Raw genomic sequence first — 15,965 nt, 5'->3', positions numbered from 1 at the left:
AGAGGTCCAGTGGGACTCCAAGACCCATGGCCGCCTTGACAGGGTGACCGGCCTGCTGGGGAGCTTTGCTGCTGCCGGAAGAGACCTAGGACTTAGGGCTGGACTACCTGTACAAAGAAACTGCTCAGAGATGGGGCTTGATGAAAATGCTGTTTCCTGGACTCCACCCATCGGGATTCCCAGGAGTTTGGTCTGTGTGAGGCCCAGGGATGGTCATTTTTCACAAGCATCTCTGGTCATTTGGAAGCAGGTAGGGTTTTTTTTTCTTTTTCTTTTTCTTTTTTTTTTTCGAGACAGAGTCTTGCTCTGTCGCCCAGGCTGGAGTGCAGTGGTGCAATCTCGGGTCACTGCAAGCTCTGCCTCCCGGGTTCACGCCATTCTCCTGCCTCAGCCTCCAGAGTAGCTGGGACTACAGGCGTCTGCCACCTCGCCCGGCTAATTTTCTTATTTTTATTAGAGATGGGGTTTTGCCTTGTTAGCCAGGATGGTCTAGATCTGCTGACCTCGTGATCTGCCCGCCTCAGCCTCCCAAAGTGCTGGGATTACAGGCATGAGCCACCGCGCCTGGCCCTTTTCTTTTTTTTTGAGACAGAGTCTTGTTCTTTTGGCCAAGCTAAAGTGCAGTGGTACGATCACAGCTAACTGGAGCCTCGACATTCTGGGCTCAAGAGATCCTCCTACCTCTCAGCCACCCGAGTAGCTGGGACTGAGGCGTGTACTGCCATGCTCAGCAACTTTTTGTATTTTTTTGTAGAGATGACGTTTCATCATGTTGCCCAAGCAGGTCACAAACTCCTGACCTCAGGTGATCCACCCACCCTGACCTCCCAAAGTGCTGGGATTAGAGGTGTGAGTCACTGCGCCCTAGCCAGTGGGACACTTTTTGAGAAACATCCAGGAACTCCAAAGACAGGGTCTCTGCTCCCCTTTTTCCATCCCTGGGACATGCCTGTCATCCACCCATCCATTCATTCAACAAGCGTCTACAGAGCACCTACTGCATACCAGGAGCTGAGAACACAGGAAACACAGCCCTCTCTTCTCATCTTCTGCAGTTTGGAGCCTCGTGAGAAAGCCAGGCTTGAAGAAATACTCACAGGAAAGAATCTCTTAAAGGAAGCTCCTCCCGACACACACACCAACATGCCTGCCTGCATCTCAAAAGGATGATGCTGAGCCGAAGATGCTCAACCCAAACGACTCCACAGGGCAGGTCTCCACCTCTGTGAAATTCTAGAGGAGGCAAGTCTGACCCACAATGGCAAGGCAAGTCAGTGACTGCTTCTAGGAGCAGGTACTAACAAGGAGGGAGCACAGGGCAACTCTCTGGCATTGCCGAGAATGTGCTGTATCTTGATAGGGGTTAGGACTCACGGACAGGCATGCTTAAGCCACGTGCATTTTAATGAAGGGCTCTCCGCAGCCTCAGCCTCCTGGGCTCAAGCAATTCTCCCACCTTAGCCTCCAGATTAGCTCCAGGCAGGGGCCACCACAACTGGCTAAGGTTTTTATTTGTTTTTTGGAGAGACAGGGCCTTATTGTGTTACCAAGGCTGATCTCGGATTCCTGGCCTCAAGTGATCCTCCCACCTCGCCCTCCCCAAAAGTGCTGGGATTACAGGTGTGAGCCACCGTGCCTGGCCCCTCTGTGGATTTTACTGTATACGAATTACACTTCAATGAAAAAGGACTGGGAGAGGCCGGGAGCAGGGGCTCATACCTGTAATCCCAGCACTTTGGGAGGTCGAGGCAGGCAGATCACCTGAAGTCAGGAGTTCGAGATCAGCCTGGCCAACATGGCGAAACCTCGTCTCTACTAAAAATACAAAAATTAACCGGGCGTGGTGGCGGGCACCTATAATCCCAGCTACTTGGAAGGCTGAGGCAGGGAGAATGTCTTGAACCCAGGAGGCGGAGGTTGCAATGAGCTGAGATAGCGCCACTGCACTCCAGCCTGGGCGACAGAGCGAGACAGTGAGACTCCGTCTCAAAAAAAGAAAAAAAAAAAAGGATTGGGAGGGGAAAGAAATATATACACAAACACACACACACACACACACATACACACACATATATATGTATACACACTGTCCATAAAAGCGTAAGTATACGCATAAAAGTAGGAGGTTGGCCGGGCGTAGTGGCTCGCGCCTGTAATCCCAGCACTTTGGGAGGCCGAGGCGGGCGGATCACGAGATCAGGAGATCGAGACCATCCTGGCTAACACAGTGAAACCCTGTCTCTACTGAAAATACAAAAAAAATTAGCCAGGCATGGTGGCGGGCACCTGTAGTCCCAGCTACTCGGGAGGTTGAGGCAGGAGAATGGCGTGAACCCGGGAGGCGGAGCTTGCAGTGAGCTGAGAAGCGCCACTGCACTCCAGCCTGGGCAACAGAGCGAGACTCCATCTCAAAAAAAAAAAAAAAAAAAGTAGGAGGTCACCACGCACATTCTAGGCAGAGAAATTCCACCAGTATAGCAAGGGCTTGCTAAGCTGTGAGCTAAGACCTCTCCCAGGGAGACCTCCCTCACCCAGGCTGGGTGTCAAGTGTCGGAGGTCAACGAAATGCTATGCATGCCAGGTGATAGAGGTTACAGTCCGGCGAACTGTCACAGCCACCCTGTGAGGCAGGGGCTGTGGACATCTGCCCGCCCAGCCTCACACAGTGGACAAGAGTCGGCATCCAGCCTCTGGAAAGGTGGCTCCGGGGAGCTTCACCTGCAGGCGTCCCTGGACACTGAGCCATCCACTGCCTCCAAGCAGCAGAGGCCACCAGGCGCTCCCTCAAGGACCCCAAGGGTCATTAGCAAAGGTCTCACAGCCTCAGACAGATATTCCCGCTCACTCCGTTCCCTAGGTTACCAGGCTGGGACACGGAGGACGTAAGAGGCTGACAGGGGCCACACAGAAGTTGGCAGCCCCCTAAACAGGCAAGCACTTCAAAGAGAGAGTGTAGAGGGACAGGGTGGGCATAGCGAGGGAATGAAGGCAGCAGGGCTGGGCTGGGGGGTCCAGAGGCATCAACCCTTCCTCTGCAATCCTAGAAAGGGCATTTTTGTCCCCAACCTCAAGAGTATACACAGAAGCAATAACTAACAGCACTAACAACCGTGACCGTTTACTCTGAACCAGGCACTTGCAAAACATCTTTTCCACGCTAGACCTTATTTAACAATAAGGTCATCCCAAGAAGTATTTATTATTTCTCCTGTACTTCCGGTTCTCTAACCTGGCCTAAAGGAGGGAAATAGCTTGCCACCAAGTCACAGGGTTAGAAGGAGCAGAAACAGGACTTTTACCCACACAGCTGACCCAGTTGCCCGTCACCTCCAGGGTCATCCTAGGGGTCCACCCCCCGCTGCCAGCCCCACTCCGACTCTTCCTTTTTGAGGACGAATTCTGCACAGAGTAACAGAACCTGTACCCCACACTGCATGCACCCAGGTGTGACCCCCAAACCTGTGTAATCAGAAACAGCCCACAGGGTTTGAGGCTTGGTGTGGCCAAGACAGGGAATTCACCACAGTCCCAAAGAGGGGATCACAGAAAAAGGATAACCTGATCAAAGCCCTGCTGCCTCAGTTTCCCAACCTATGAAATGGTCCTAATGCCACTTTCTTCACAGAACAGGACAGACTCCGGATGCGCTGAAACAAATTCTGGATCCCAGAAATAACAACACCGTAAATAACAATAATAATATAATGGAAATGATATGATATCTGGAATTTGCTTTAAAATACCTTGGCAAAAAAGAAAAAAACGTATGTTCACGGTAGGAAAGGGGGTAATGGTCAAAAAAAGATCAGATCAGCAGAAAATTCTTGCAGAAGCTGGTGATGGTTACACAGGGGTTGGTTGTGGTATTCTCTCAACTCTCAGTGACAGTTTTAAAATTTCCTTAACAAAAAGTTAAAAAGGCTGGGTACATGGCTCATGCTTGCAATCCCAGCACTTTGGGGGGCCTAGGCGGGCAGATCACCTTAGTTCAGGAGTTCGAGACCAGCCTGGCCAACATGGTGAAACCACTTCTCGACTAAAAACACAACAATAAGCCGTGTATGGTGGCATGTGCCTGTAATTCCAGCTACTCAGGAGACTGAGGCACGAGAATTGCTGGAGTCTGGGAGACAGAAGTTGCAGTGAGACGATATGGCACCACTACACTCCAGTCTGGGGTGACAGAGTGAGAGCCTGCCTCAAAAAATAAAAAATGTTAAAATAACAATAAATAAATCTGCCAAGCCGAGTCTAGATGGCAAAAATAATAATAATAATAATAATAATGAGCAAAGACAGCCAGGTGCAGTTGCTCATGCCTACAATTCCAGGATTTTGGGAGGCCAAAGTGGGAGGACTGTTGAGCCCAGAAGTTAGATACCAGCCTGGATAATATAGCAAGACCTTATCTCTATAAAATAAAATAAAATATTTAAAAATAATAGGCCGGGTATGGTGGCTCACGTTTGTAATCCCAGCACTTTGGGAAGCTGAGGCGGGTGGATTGCTTGAGTCCAGGAGTTCAAGACTAGTCTGGCCAACATGGCCAAACACCATCTCTACAAAAAAAAAACAAAATGAGCTGGGTGTTGTGGCCACATCTGTAGTTGTAGCTATTTGGGAGGCTGAGACATAAGAATCACTTGAACCCGGGAGGCGGAGGTTGCAGTGAGCCGAGATCACGCCACTGCCCTCCAGCCTGGGCACAGAGAGACTCTTGTCTCAAAAAAAAAAAAATTAAATTAAAAAAAATTAAATAAATAAAAAATAAGAAGAATCGAAGTGAAGCTTCATTGAACATTCCTGAGAGCCAGGTCCTATTCTAAAAAGCTTCCCAAGTCTTCACTCATTGAAGCTTCACAACACCCAAAGCAGGGGAAGCTCTGTTACAGAAGAGGAAATTGTGGCCCAATGGGTATTTGGGCAATGTCTTCCCTTTTTTTTTTTTTTTTTTTTTGAGACGGAGTCTTGCTCTGTCACCCTGGCTGGAGTGCAATGGTGCGATCTCAGCTCACCACAACCTCTGCCTCCCAGTTTCAAGCGATTCTCATGCCTCAGCCTCCTGAGTAGCTAGGGTAACAAGTGTGTGCCACCATGTCTGGCTAATTTTTTGTATTTTTAGTAGAGACAGGGCTTCACCATGTTGGCCAGGCTGGTCTCGAACTCCTGACCTCAGGTGATCCGCCGGCTGGCCTCCCAAAGAGCTGGGATTACAGGCATGAGCCACCAATGCTGGCCCTGTACCTTCCATTTAAAATGCCAACACTGATTGCCTACAGTTTGAGGGAAAGGCCATAGCGACTTGGGTATCTAATCCTATGGGAGACTCTGCTACTTAATAATAATTATTCCAATCACAGTCACTCACATTTGGGGCTCTTGCTATATACCGCAGGCACTGTGCTGAACACTAAGCGTGCCTGAGGTGGGTGGTGGGTTTCCTCTCATGCCCACTCTTCCAGTCGGGGAAACTGAGGCACGGTACAGGGAAGCCCTGTGTGCCTCATGCCGGAGCAGCCTGCTGCGTGCCCTCTGCTGCCATGCAGTTTAGAATGCCAACATTGTTCCTCGTGTGCCTTTCAGGAAGACAATGGGGACCTTTCAGAGCGGAGGAGTCAGTCTGAGTCCCGTGGGAGAACAGTAATCATAGTGAAAACAACAACAGCATCATTTGCTAGTTCCTGAAAGCAACTGCCTCCCCAGCTTGGCAGAACATTGCTTAGTTCAGCCTCACAGCAGACCCTACGAGGGAGGCATCATGGGCCCATTTTATAGACAAGGAAACCGAGGACTTGCAAAGAAATCGCTTGCCCAGGGTCACACTGCAATTAAGCAGAGAAGTCAGCATTCCATCCGACGCCTGCCAATTAAGCGGGTCACAGTCCCCAGGAGAAATAAACTGCCTAAGAATGACAGGTGACACCAACACTGACGGACAAGGCTACCTTGGCACTTCATGGGTGTTTGGGGACCCTCACAAGAGCTTTACCAAGTAGATACTGAGATGAACCCACTTAATAGAGGGGAAAACCAAGGCCCCAAGCAAGTCCCCTGTCCACAGCCATTCAGCCAGCAAGCAGCAGAACTGGGATTATAACCAACAGGCAGGGCCCAGAGCCCACGCTCCTGACCTCCACACCAGGTGGCAAGCACGTGACACAGGGGGCCATAAGCAGGAGGAAGAGGTAAGGAGGTCATCAGACACAAGGAGGTCACCCAAAGCAAAGACACGTGCAGCCTGGAGACGCTCCCTGGGCAACAGGTGGGATCACATTGAACAGGAGAGAAAGAGAACAACTTTCTTCAAGGTGCAGCATGAGGGACCGGGCACGGTGGCTCACACCTGTAATCCCAGCACTTTGGGAGGCCAAGGCGGGAGGAGTGCTTGAGCAGGAGTTCGAGACTAGCCTGGGCAACACAGTGAGACTTCGTCTTCACAAAAAATACTAAAACTCCCTGGGTGTGGTGGCATGCACCTGTAGTCCCAGCTACTGGGGAGGCTGAGATGCGAGGCTCACTGGAGCCCAGGAAGGATAATGCTGCAGTGAAAAGTGATGGCGTCACTGCACACCAGCCTGGGTGACACAGCAAGATTCTGTCTCAAAAAAATTAAAAAGATGCAACATCAAAGGTGCTCCCTAAGAGCTACCAAAAGGCAAATCACTGGCCCTTGATCTAGCAATCCCACTTCCAGCAGTCCATCCCACAGGCATACTTATTTCCCTTTAACATGTGTGGACATGTGCCTTCCCACACTTCACACAGAAACATTTGGAAACACCTCCACGTCCATTACAGTAAACCAGGATTCGCCCACAGAGGAATACCATGTAGCCAAGAAAAAGATGGAGAAGACCTACATGGTAGGGTCTCCCAGGGAGATGAAGTGGGAAAAAAACCAATGGAAAGATCAGACTACCATCTGTGTAAGATGAATAGTTTTTTGTTTGTTTGTTTGTTTGTTTTAGACAGAGTCTCGCTGTGTTGCCCAGGCTGGAGTGGAGTGCAGTGCTGCAACCTCGCCTCCTGCGTTCAAGCAATTCCCCTGCCTCAGGTTCCTGAGTAGCTGGGATTACAGCCACGTACCACACCATGCCCAGCTAATTTTTATATTTTTAGTAGAGACGGGGGTTTCACCATGTTGGCCAGGCTGGTCTCGAACTCCTGACCTCAGGTGATTTGCCCACTTCAGCCTCCCAAAGTGCTGGGATTACAGGCGTGAGCCACCGTGCCCAGCCTGAATAGTTTTAAAGACATACATCCGCCGGGCGCGGTGGCTCACGCCTGTAATCCCAGCACTTTGGGAGGCCGAGAAGGGCGGATCACGAGGTCAGAAGATCGAGACCATCCTGGCTAACACGGTGAAACCCCGTCTCTACTAAAAAATACAAAAAACTAGCCGGGCGAGGTGGCGGGCGCCTGTAGTCCCAGCTACTCGGGAGGCTGAGGCAGGAGAATGGCGTGAACCCGGGAGGCGGAGCTTGCAGTGAGCTGAGATCCGGCCACCGCACTCCAGCCTGGGTGACAGAGCGAGACTCCGTCTCAAAAAAAAAAAAAAAAAAAAAAAAAAAAAAAAGACCTACATCCATATATAAAAGTACATGCGCAGAACATCAGAATGGAGGTGCTGTCCGCAGGGAAGAGAGCTAGGGGACCAGGGATTCTGGGGAGGTTAGAGGGACAGACACCATCTTTAGTGTTCTGAATTTGCCCCATGTGCATGTATCACTTAGAAAAACAAGAACGAAAGGCAGAGGGAGAGAAAGATGATGTCTCAGACCACCCAGACAGAATAAATGAAACCCCACGGCGGCTAATCCAACCTTTCTCTCTCCTCCTCCTGGACTGTGTCCCAATGTCTTAACTGATCCCCAGGGCCCTGCCACACAGTAGGCCCTCAGGAAGTTTAATGGGGAACAATTAAAGAAACAAAGGCCCTCTCTGCTTTTGCCAACACTCCCCCCACCCCCAATGAATACATACACTCTTACACAAAACTAATTGTCGCCAAACTAGAAATGCCTTAGAAAACTCTCCCTCTCCACTGGGGAAACTTGCATGTCACTGAGACACAAAAGCTTCAGTCAACTGGGACAAAACTCTAATGGTGGTACTCCAGGAGGAGGAGAACGCGAGGGACGGAACCAGGAGACACTCCCTGGGGACCCCTCAACCAAACGCTCCCCATGCGTCTCTGGTGTGGCATAAGGTGCATCCTACCAGGGAGCTAGCTCAGGCAAGACAGGGGACAAAAAACCAGAGGGATATGAAGGGGTGAGTAAGGAGGGGGCAATTCATTCTGCTGGCGAAGCGGGCAGCAGTTGTCATCGTGGACATGGCGCGGGTGATTGCTCTTGTTTCTACTAAGTGAGGGTGCCTGGTGGGGGAAGAAAGCTCAAATATGACCAGGGCAAGATAACCATACTCCCCACCCCTCTCCCCTGCAGGGCGGGAGAGGGGAAATGGCAGCCCCTCTGCCTTCCAAGCCCAGGCGGCCTGGAAAGGAATGCCATGTTTTCCTGTTTCCAATTAACTTCCCCTACCAGCAGCCTTCTGCATTCTTGAGACCTGGAGTCAAGGCAGCCTGGCGGGTGGGGGTTGAGAGCTGGCGGGGAAACTGGGCTGCTGGCTAGACCTGGGCTCCAAGGTGGCCCACGGGAATCGGGGGAGTCCTACACACCCCTGGGAACTCCCCCTTCATAGGTGCTCTGGGTGCTGATCCCCTGGCCCTTCCACAGCCTGGGGCGCACCCCACCTCCTGAAGGAAGGTTAGGGAAGGGCCGAGGACCTCTGGGAAGGAAGTCAGCAGGGAGACCCTCTTGGGCTCTCACCACCCCGCAAAAAGATCAGCTCCTACATTCAGCCAGCACTCAATCTTGAGAGATCTGGGTGTTCTCCACAGCCTCTCTCCTCCTGCCCACCTCCCCCGTCATCTCACCAAGGGAAATACCTGCACTTAAAGGAGGGGACAGTGGCTGTGGGGATCAGGGGTCCGTTAAAGCTCCTGGGATCCAGACCCCATGAAACACCATCTCCCCAGTTCTGCTGACAAATATGAAGTCCCCACCACCAGTCTCTGCCGTCTGGTTTGGAGTCCCAGCTCGGCCGTGGAACATGCTTCCCCTGGCCTCAGTTTCCCCATCTGTAAAATGGCAAGATCACCTGTATTACCTCCTACACCGGGTGAATTGGGCCCAGTCCCTCTCCCTCAGCCTCCAGCCCCTCTCCCTCAGCCCCCTGGCCCCTACAGCTAAACATGTATTCCGCACGGGTAAAGTGCTGAAGGGGTACGGGCCTAGTCCCCAAAGCGCTCAGAGGGTGGGTGTCGCTGAAGGGGAATTGTTTGTTTGCAGTTGGCCTTCCCCAACCACAGGGAATTCGTCTGGGGCAAAGGTCTTCTGCTACCCACCTTTAAATTTTTTATTTTATTTATTATTATTTTTGAGACAGGGTCTCACTCTGTTGCCCAGGCTTGAGAGCAGTGGCACAATCATGGCTCACCCCAGCTTCAAACTCCTAGGCTCAATCAATCCTCCCACCTCAACACCCCTAAGTAGCTAGGACCACAGGTGAGTGCCACCATGCCCAACTAATTTTTTCATTTTTTGTAGACACAGGGTCTCACCGTGTTGTCTAGGCTGGTCTTGAAATCCTGGGCTCAAGCAACCCTCCAGCCTTGGTCTCCCCAAGTGCCGGGGTTACACGCGTGAGCCATGGCACCCGGCCTTAAATTTAAATGCCAGTTAGATCACCTGAGATTACGACCTCAAGACCAGCCTGGCCAACATGGTGAAATCCCGTCTTTACTAAATATACAAAATTTAGCCGGGTGTGGTGGTGGGTGCCTGTAATCCCAGCTACTCAGGATGCTGAGGCAGGAGAATCACTTGAACCTGGGAGGCAGAGGTTGCAGTGAGCCGAGATCACGCCATTGCACTCCAGCCTGGGCAACAGAGCAAGACTCTGTCTCAAAAAAAAAAAAAAAAAAAATTAAATGCCAGCAGCTGACATTCCTCCCCTTTGCCCACACTGCGTACTCTGCCTGCTGAATGATAAATATAAATGACACGTTTGGATAATACTTTTACCCACCTCCAGGTCACTTAAAGGAACTATAATTACCCCCACTTGCAGATGAGAAAACAGGACCAGTAGTTAAGTGACCTGCCTAAGGTTACAGAGCGGATCAGGCCAAGGGGAGAAAAGGCAAGAGTGTTCTCTGTTAGCTGCATCAAAGGGCCGTGGTGTGGCAAAGCGACAGCGGGTCACAGGGCATAGGAACCACCAGACATCAACAGTCCCAAACAGTTCAGCTCCTCTCGAGGCAGCGCTGAGTAGCAGCAAATGGGGCCAAGTCCCCCGCTCAGGTAGAGAAGGGAGAGGATGACAGCGGGGCCAGCTTCCAGGTACCCCGAGCCCATCACTGGCCAGGCCTGGGGCTCCCCTTCCCTGACTCCTTACACACCTCCAATTCTCAGTTCCTGCAGGCAATTATCCACTCCAGCCACAAGTGAAATGATCCTGCCCTCAGCCCAACTTCAAAGTGCATCGTACCCCTTCCCAAAACCAGCTCCCAGGGAAAAAAAAATCTGGCCGCTTCTTCTGGGTATTATCTACACTTCCGAACCAGGTCCACTGAAGTCAGAGGGACAAAGTGCCAAAGGGTGGGACAGAAGAAGAGCTTAACAGTTTTGAGCTAAGCTGGAAAAACTCCAGGAGGTTACAAATTGGGGCTCTGTGTGACCCAGGGCTGTGTGACCCTGGGCAAGCTTCTCAACCTCTCTGAGCACTCCATGAACCTGTCTGGAAAATGGGAATAATGTCTGTCCCTTCTCTATTTCCTCCTTGGACTGTGGCCAGTGTGTAATGTACTTAGCAGCAGCGGAATAAGGCTCCCTGGTTAGAGATATTGTTATTAATATTTCCATCTTGAGGGAGGAGCCATGGGAGAAGGCAAGGGAGGTCAACATGCCCCAAGAGTCCTACCAGTGCATGGGCAGGGGGTGCTTCCTGAGTAGTCCTCCCCTGTTTTCTCATGACGCAGGGCAGGGCAGAGTTGACAGAGCCCCCCACACCCACCCCAGGTGCTGGGAGAGGTTAAAAGCACAGAGAGCTTATCATAAATCTCAGGCCTTGATGCCTTGGATGTTTCTAGTTTCCCTTTCAAGTGTCCTCTGTAAAGAGGTGTAAGAGAAAGGCACCCCTAGATCTGTATTATACTGTGGGTGGGTGGGTAGGTGGGTGGGGGGGGACAAAAGGGGACGATGGTCAGGACATGGGCCTGGGCACAGACTGCAGCCCGCAAGGCTAGGGACACCAGAGAGCTAGGACCTGTCACCTGGGCCTCCCCGGGAGAGATGACACGGCGGCCTCTGACCCCACCTCCTGGGAAGTTCAGCTGCTCAGAACCACAAAGCAAAACAAAGGGGCGCGGAGAGGAAGGAGCCGCAGTGCCTTCCAATCACCGCCGGCGCCCGAGCCCGAGCCGAGCCCTCCCGCGGCTCCTTGCCCGGTCCTCCCGGCTGGCCGCGCACCAAGGCCCAAGCAGCCCCTGGTCCCTCGTCTCCCCGCGGCCGCCCGTGACAGGAGTCGGGGAAACAGCCGAGGGGCAGCCGGGGATGGGAAAACCAGATGGCTCCATCCCTCCTCCCTCCTCCTCCATCCCTCCCTCCGGGTGCCCGCGGCCTGGCTGCCCTCCGCAGGGGCCCGAGGAGGCCGCGGGCCCAGCTCGTCCGGGCTCACCCCGGGGAAAGGGCTGCCTTTGTCTAAAGGTCACCACCCGAGCGCGGTGCCCCGGCCGGGCCTGGTGCCTCCAGTTCCCAGGCCGAGGGGGAGGAGATGAGGGGCCGCCCCGAACCTCGGGAAGTGACAGGAGGCGCTCACCCCCCCCACCCCCGTAACGGCCCCCTCCGGGATGAGCCTCAGCTGGGGGTGGGGGAGGGGGTCACCTCCCTCCACTGCCGGGGGCTGGGGGTCAAGTCAACTCCTTTCATTGTTTAGGGGCAGTGCGGAGGGGGAGCCCCAGTGGCCTCCTTCCCCATCCATCCCTCCCCAGCTTTCCAGGGGCCCCCCGTGTCCGCGACACCCACGGGAGGGATTTGGGGAGGGGGCGCAGGAGCCGAGCGAGGCGGGGAGATGCAGGCTCTCCGCCTCCGGCCGGGAGATCACCGACCGCTGCCCAGCCCGGTGGCCCTCGCCTTCCCCGAAAGGCGGGGAGCGGGGCGAGGGGAGGGGGCCGGGCCGGGGAGGGGGTCTCCGCGCCCCTCCCCCCGTGGAACGTTAGGTCTCCTCTCTCCGCCGCTCCATTGTATCCCCGGCAGCCGGCGGGAGGGCCGGGGAGGCACCGGGCGCCGGGTCTGGGCAGGGAAGCCGGTTGGGGGGGTCCCCGTAGGATCGGGGCGGCGGCGGTGGTGGAAGAGACGCGGGGCTGGGGGGTGCCGGTGGCGGTGGGCGCCGAGCAGGGAAAAAAAAAAAAAAAAGGAGGCAGCGGGCGCTGCGCCCCGGCTGGGGGGCTGAGTGTGTGAGTGTCGCGGGGGTGGGTTCGGCCCCGGCTCCGGCTCCCCCCACACACACCCTCGCCGCCAACCCCCACTCCCCCCTCGCTTTTGCGCCCTGTCACAGCCCCGACTCGCAGGTAGAGAGAGTTAAGAGATTTAAAGAGAAATTGCTACATTGTGAGAAACTCACCCTGATGTTTGAGCAGCCGTCGGCGCGGGGTCTCCGAGACGGCCCCGCACGGGCTGCAAAGGGAGGACCCAGAAGGGGCCGGCCGGCCGGGCCGGTCAGCGCACTGCCTGATCGCATGGCGGCCGCTCGGCAGCAGCCGCCGGGGCCCCGCCGCCGCCCCGCGCCCAGGCCCGCGCGCCCCGGGCCCGCGCCCGTTCCGGGGAGGGCCCCTCGGGTATGCAAAAAAAAAAAAATTTTTTTTTTAATTAAATGCAAACGGAAAAAAAAAAAAACCTCGCAGGTTTTGTGTTCCGCCCCCCCTCCTCTTCCTCCTCCTCCTCCTCCTCCTCTTCCCTCCGCCCTCGCCGGAGGAGGGGCTTCAGGAATCCCCGCCCCGCGCCCGGGCGGACCAGCCCCGGCCCCGCCAGGCCGAGCGGCGGGTCCCGGAGCCAATGGGAGGCTGCGGACGTCCGGGGACGGGGCCCTCCGCGCTGGCACCGCCCCCGCCCCCAGCCCCAGTCCCGGGGGTTCGGGGCGCGCCTGCTCGGGCCACGGTGTAGTTTGTCTACTGCCTCGAGCCGCGATCCGGGTGCTGGGGCGCGGGGTAGCTGAAGGGATCCGCGCTCCCAGACCCCCGGTCCGGCTGGGGAGGGGGCGCCGTGCGTCCTGGGCGCGTCCCCCGAGGCGGAGGACGGTCGTCCGGCGGGAGGACGCGTTCAGGGGGAGCGCCGCAGGTTCGAAAAGATAGCGGGAGTCGAGGATGAAGGAGATGGAGGGGATGGAGGGGAGTCCTTCCAGAGGTGGGACCGCGCCGGAGCCCGGAGACGGAGCCTGGCAGGGTGGAAGGCGGCGGGGACTTCGGGGTGACAGGCCGGGACCCCGGGCGTGGCTTGATCACTCACCCTAGTCGGTCTCGGCCGAGCCACGGCGGCGCCGGGGAGGCGGGTCGGGCCTGCCTCGGAGCCTGTCCCCGGCCCCTGTGGCCGCGCTGATGGGATTCCCAGAAGCCCCAGGACGCCGCCGTGGTGTCGGGTCCGTTTCCGCCCCACCGGGCCGTAAACGCCCTGCTGGCGGGACACGGATTCACGCGTTCCCTTAGCGAGGGCTTGGTGAGCGCCCACTGTGTGCGCTGCTCAGTGCTGGGGGCCCAGCGGGGACACAGAACCCCCGGACCTGCCCTCCCGAGGCTTGCAGCCCCAGGAGACTTATATTTTGTTATCTTAGTCCCTTCTGCCTCCCCAGTGCCCTAGAAAAGCTCGTGCACACAGTAGGTGCCCAGTGAATGCGTGTTGAATAAATGAGTAATTGAGACAGATGCTAATTTTGTTGTTGTTGCGTGATATTTTGTTTTGTTTTGAGACAGAGTTTCGCTCTTTCGCCCAGGCTGGAGTGCAGTGGCACGATCTAGGCTCACTGCAACCTCCGTCCCCCGGGTTCAGGCTATTCTCTTGCCTCAGCCTCCCGAGTAGCTGGGACTATAGGCGCGCGCCACCACGCCCAGCTAATGTTTGTATTTTTAGTAGAGATGGAGTTTAGCCATGTGGGCCAGGCTGGTCTGGAACTCCCGACCTCAGGTGATCCACCTGCCTCGGCCTCCCCAAGTGCTAGGATTACAGGCGTGAGCCACCGCACCCGGCCTCTGTTTTTTTAAACCTTGACATGTGTTCTAGTATCTTGGCGGTACTACCCATAATATTTACTCCAACGTATTTTTTTTTTTAAAGAATTTATCGGCCAGGCGCGGTGACTCACACCTGTAATCCCACTACTTTGGGAGGCCGAGGCAGATGGATCACTTGAGGTCAGAGTTCGAGACCAGCCTGGCCAACAAAGGGAAACCCCATCTCTACTGAAAATACAAAAATTAACTGGGTGTGGTGGTGGGCACCTGTAGTCCCAGCTGCTCAGGAGGCTGAGGCAGGAGAATTACTTTAGGCTGGGAGGCAGAGGTTGCAGTGAGCTGAGATAGTGCCATTGCACTCCAGGCTTTGCAACAGAGCAAGACTCTCAAAAATAAATAAATATATAGAATAAATAAATAATGAAATAATGTCCTTCGCAGCAACACAGATGCAGCTGGAGGTCATTATCCTAAGCGAATTAACACAGGAACAGATAACCAAATACCTCATCTTCCACTTATAAGTGGGAGCTAAAATTTGGGTTTGCATTGACATGAAGATGAGATGGATAAACACTAGGGACTACCAGAGTGGGGAGGTAGGGATAGGAGACAACAGTTGAAAAATTAACTTTCGGGGGCAGGCATGGTGGCTCATGCCTGTAATCCCAGCCCTTTGGTAGGCTGAGGCAGGCGGATCACAAGATCAGGAGTTCAAGACCAGCCTGGCCAACATAGTGAAATCCTGCCTCTACTAAAAATACAAAATTTGGCCAGACATGGTGGCATGCGCCTGTAGTCCCAGCTACTCGGGAGGCTGAAGTGGGAGAATCGCTTGAACCCAGGACACAGAGGTTGCAGTGAGCCAAGACTGCGCCATTGCACTCCAGCCTGGGCAACAGAGTGAGACTCCGTTTAAAAAAAAAAAAAAAATTAACTTTCAGGTACTATGCTCAGTACCTGGGTGACAGGCTCATTCATACCCCAAACCTAGACATTATGCAATGAAAGAAAAAAAAAAAAGCCACCATGGCCCGGGTGTGGGGGCTTATGCCCATAATCCCAGAGCTTTGGGAGGCCAAGGCAGGCAGATCACTTCACGGGAGGGGTTCCAGAGCAGCTTGTTCAATGTGGTGAAAATACAACAATTACAAAATCTAATGTATTAAAAATACAAAAATTAGCCCGGCATAGTGGCGTATGCTGAGGCACGAGAATTGCTTGAACACCAGAGGTCGAGGCTGCAGTGAGCCAAGATTGTGCCACTGCACTCCAGCCTGGGCGACAGAACAAGAGTCTGTCTGAAAATAAAAACAAACAGGCCAGGCACGGTGGCTCACGCCTGTAATCCCAGCATTTTGGGAGGCTGAGGCGGCTGGATCACCTGAGGTCAGGAGTTCGAGATCAGCCTGGCCAACGTGGTAAAACCCCGTCTCTACTAAAAATACAAAAATTAGCCGGGCGTGGCAGCACGTGCCTGTAGTCCCAGCTACTTGGGAGGCTGAGGCAGGAGAATCACTTGAACCCGGGAGGCGGTGGTTGCAGCGAGCTCAGATTGCGCCACTGCACTCCAGCTTGGTGACAGCACGAGACTCCATCTCAAAAATAATAATAATAGGCCGGGCACGGTGGCTCAAGCCTGTAATCCCAGCACTTTGGGAGGCCGAGGCGGGTGGAT

The 15,965-nt window shown here is 54.3% G+C and overlaps 1 protein-coding gene across 9 annotated transcripts in view; it reads right to left on the bottom strand.

Moving 5' to 3' along the window:
- The window catches only part of BICRA (BRD4 interacting chromatin remodeling complex associated protein), a 97,939-nt gene extending 84,262 nt beyond the window's left edge, over nucleotides 1-13,677 (bottom strand). For 8 of the 9 annotated variants that reach the window (XM_045381042.3, XM_045381041.3, XM_045381040.3 and 5 more), the window contains exon 1: nucleotides 12,688-12,722. The gene's annotated coding sequence lies outside the window, so the exon portion shown is untranslated. Of the gene's footprint in view, nucleotides 1-12,687; nucleotides 12,723-13,568 lie in introns of those variants that run through there. The other variant, XM_065534684.1, reaches the window with a different exon arrangement.
- Between the last annotated feature and the right edge of the window lie 2,288 nt (nucleotides 13,678-15,965).

This window comes from Macaca fascicularis, chromosome 19 (assembly GCF_037993035.2).
Source record: "Macaca fascicularis isolate 582-1 chromosome 19, T2T-MFA8v1.1".
NCBI classification, from domain to species: Eukaryota; Metazoa; Chordata; class Mammalia; order Primates; family Cercopithecidae; genus Macaca; species Macaca fascicularis.
Note: the sequence above shows the minus strand (reverse complement) of the source record. Positions and strands in the feature narration are given on the sequence as shown.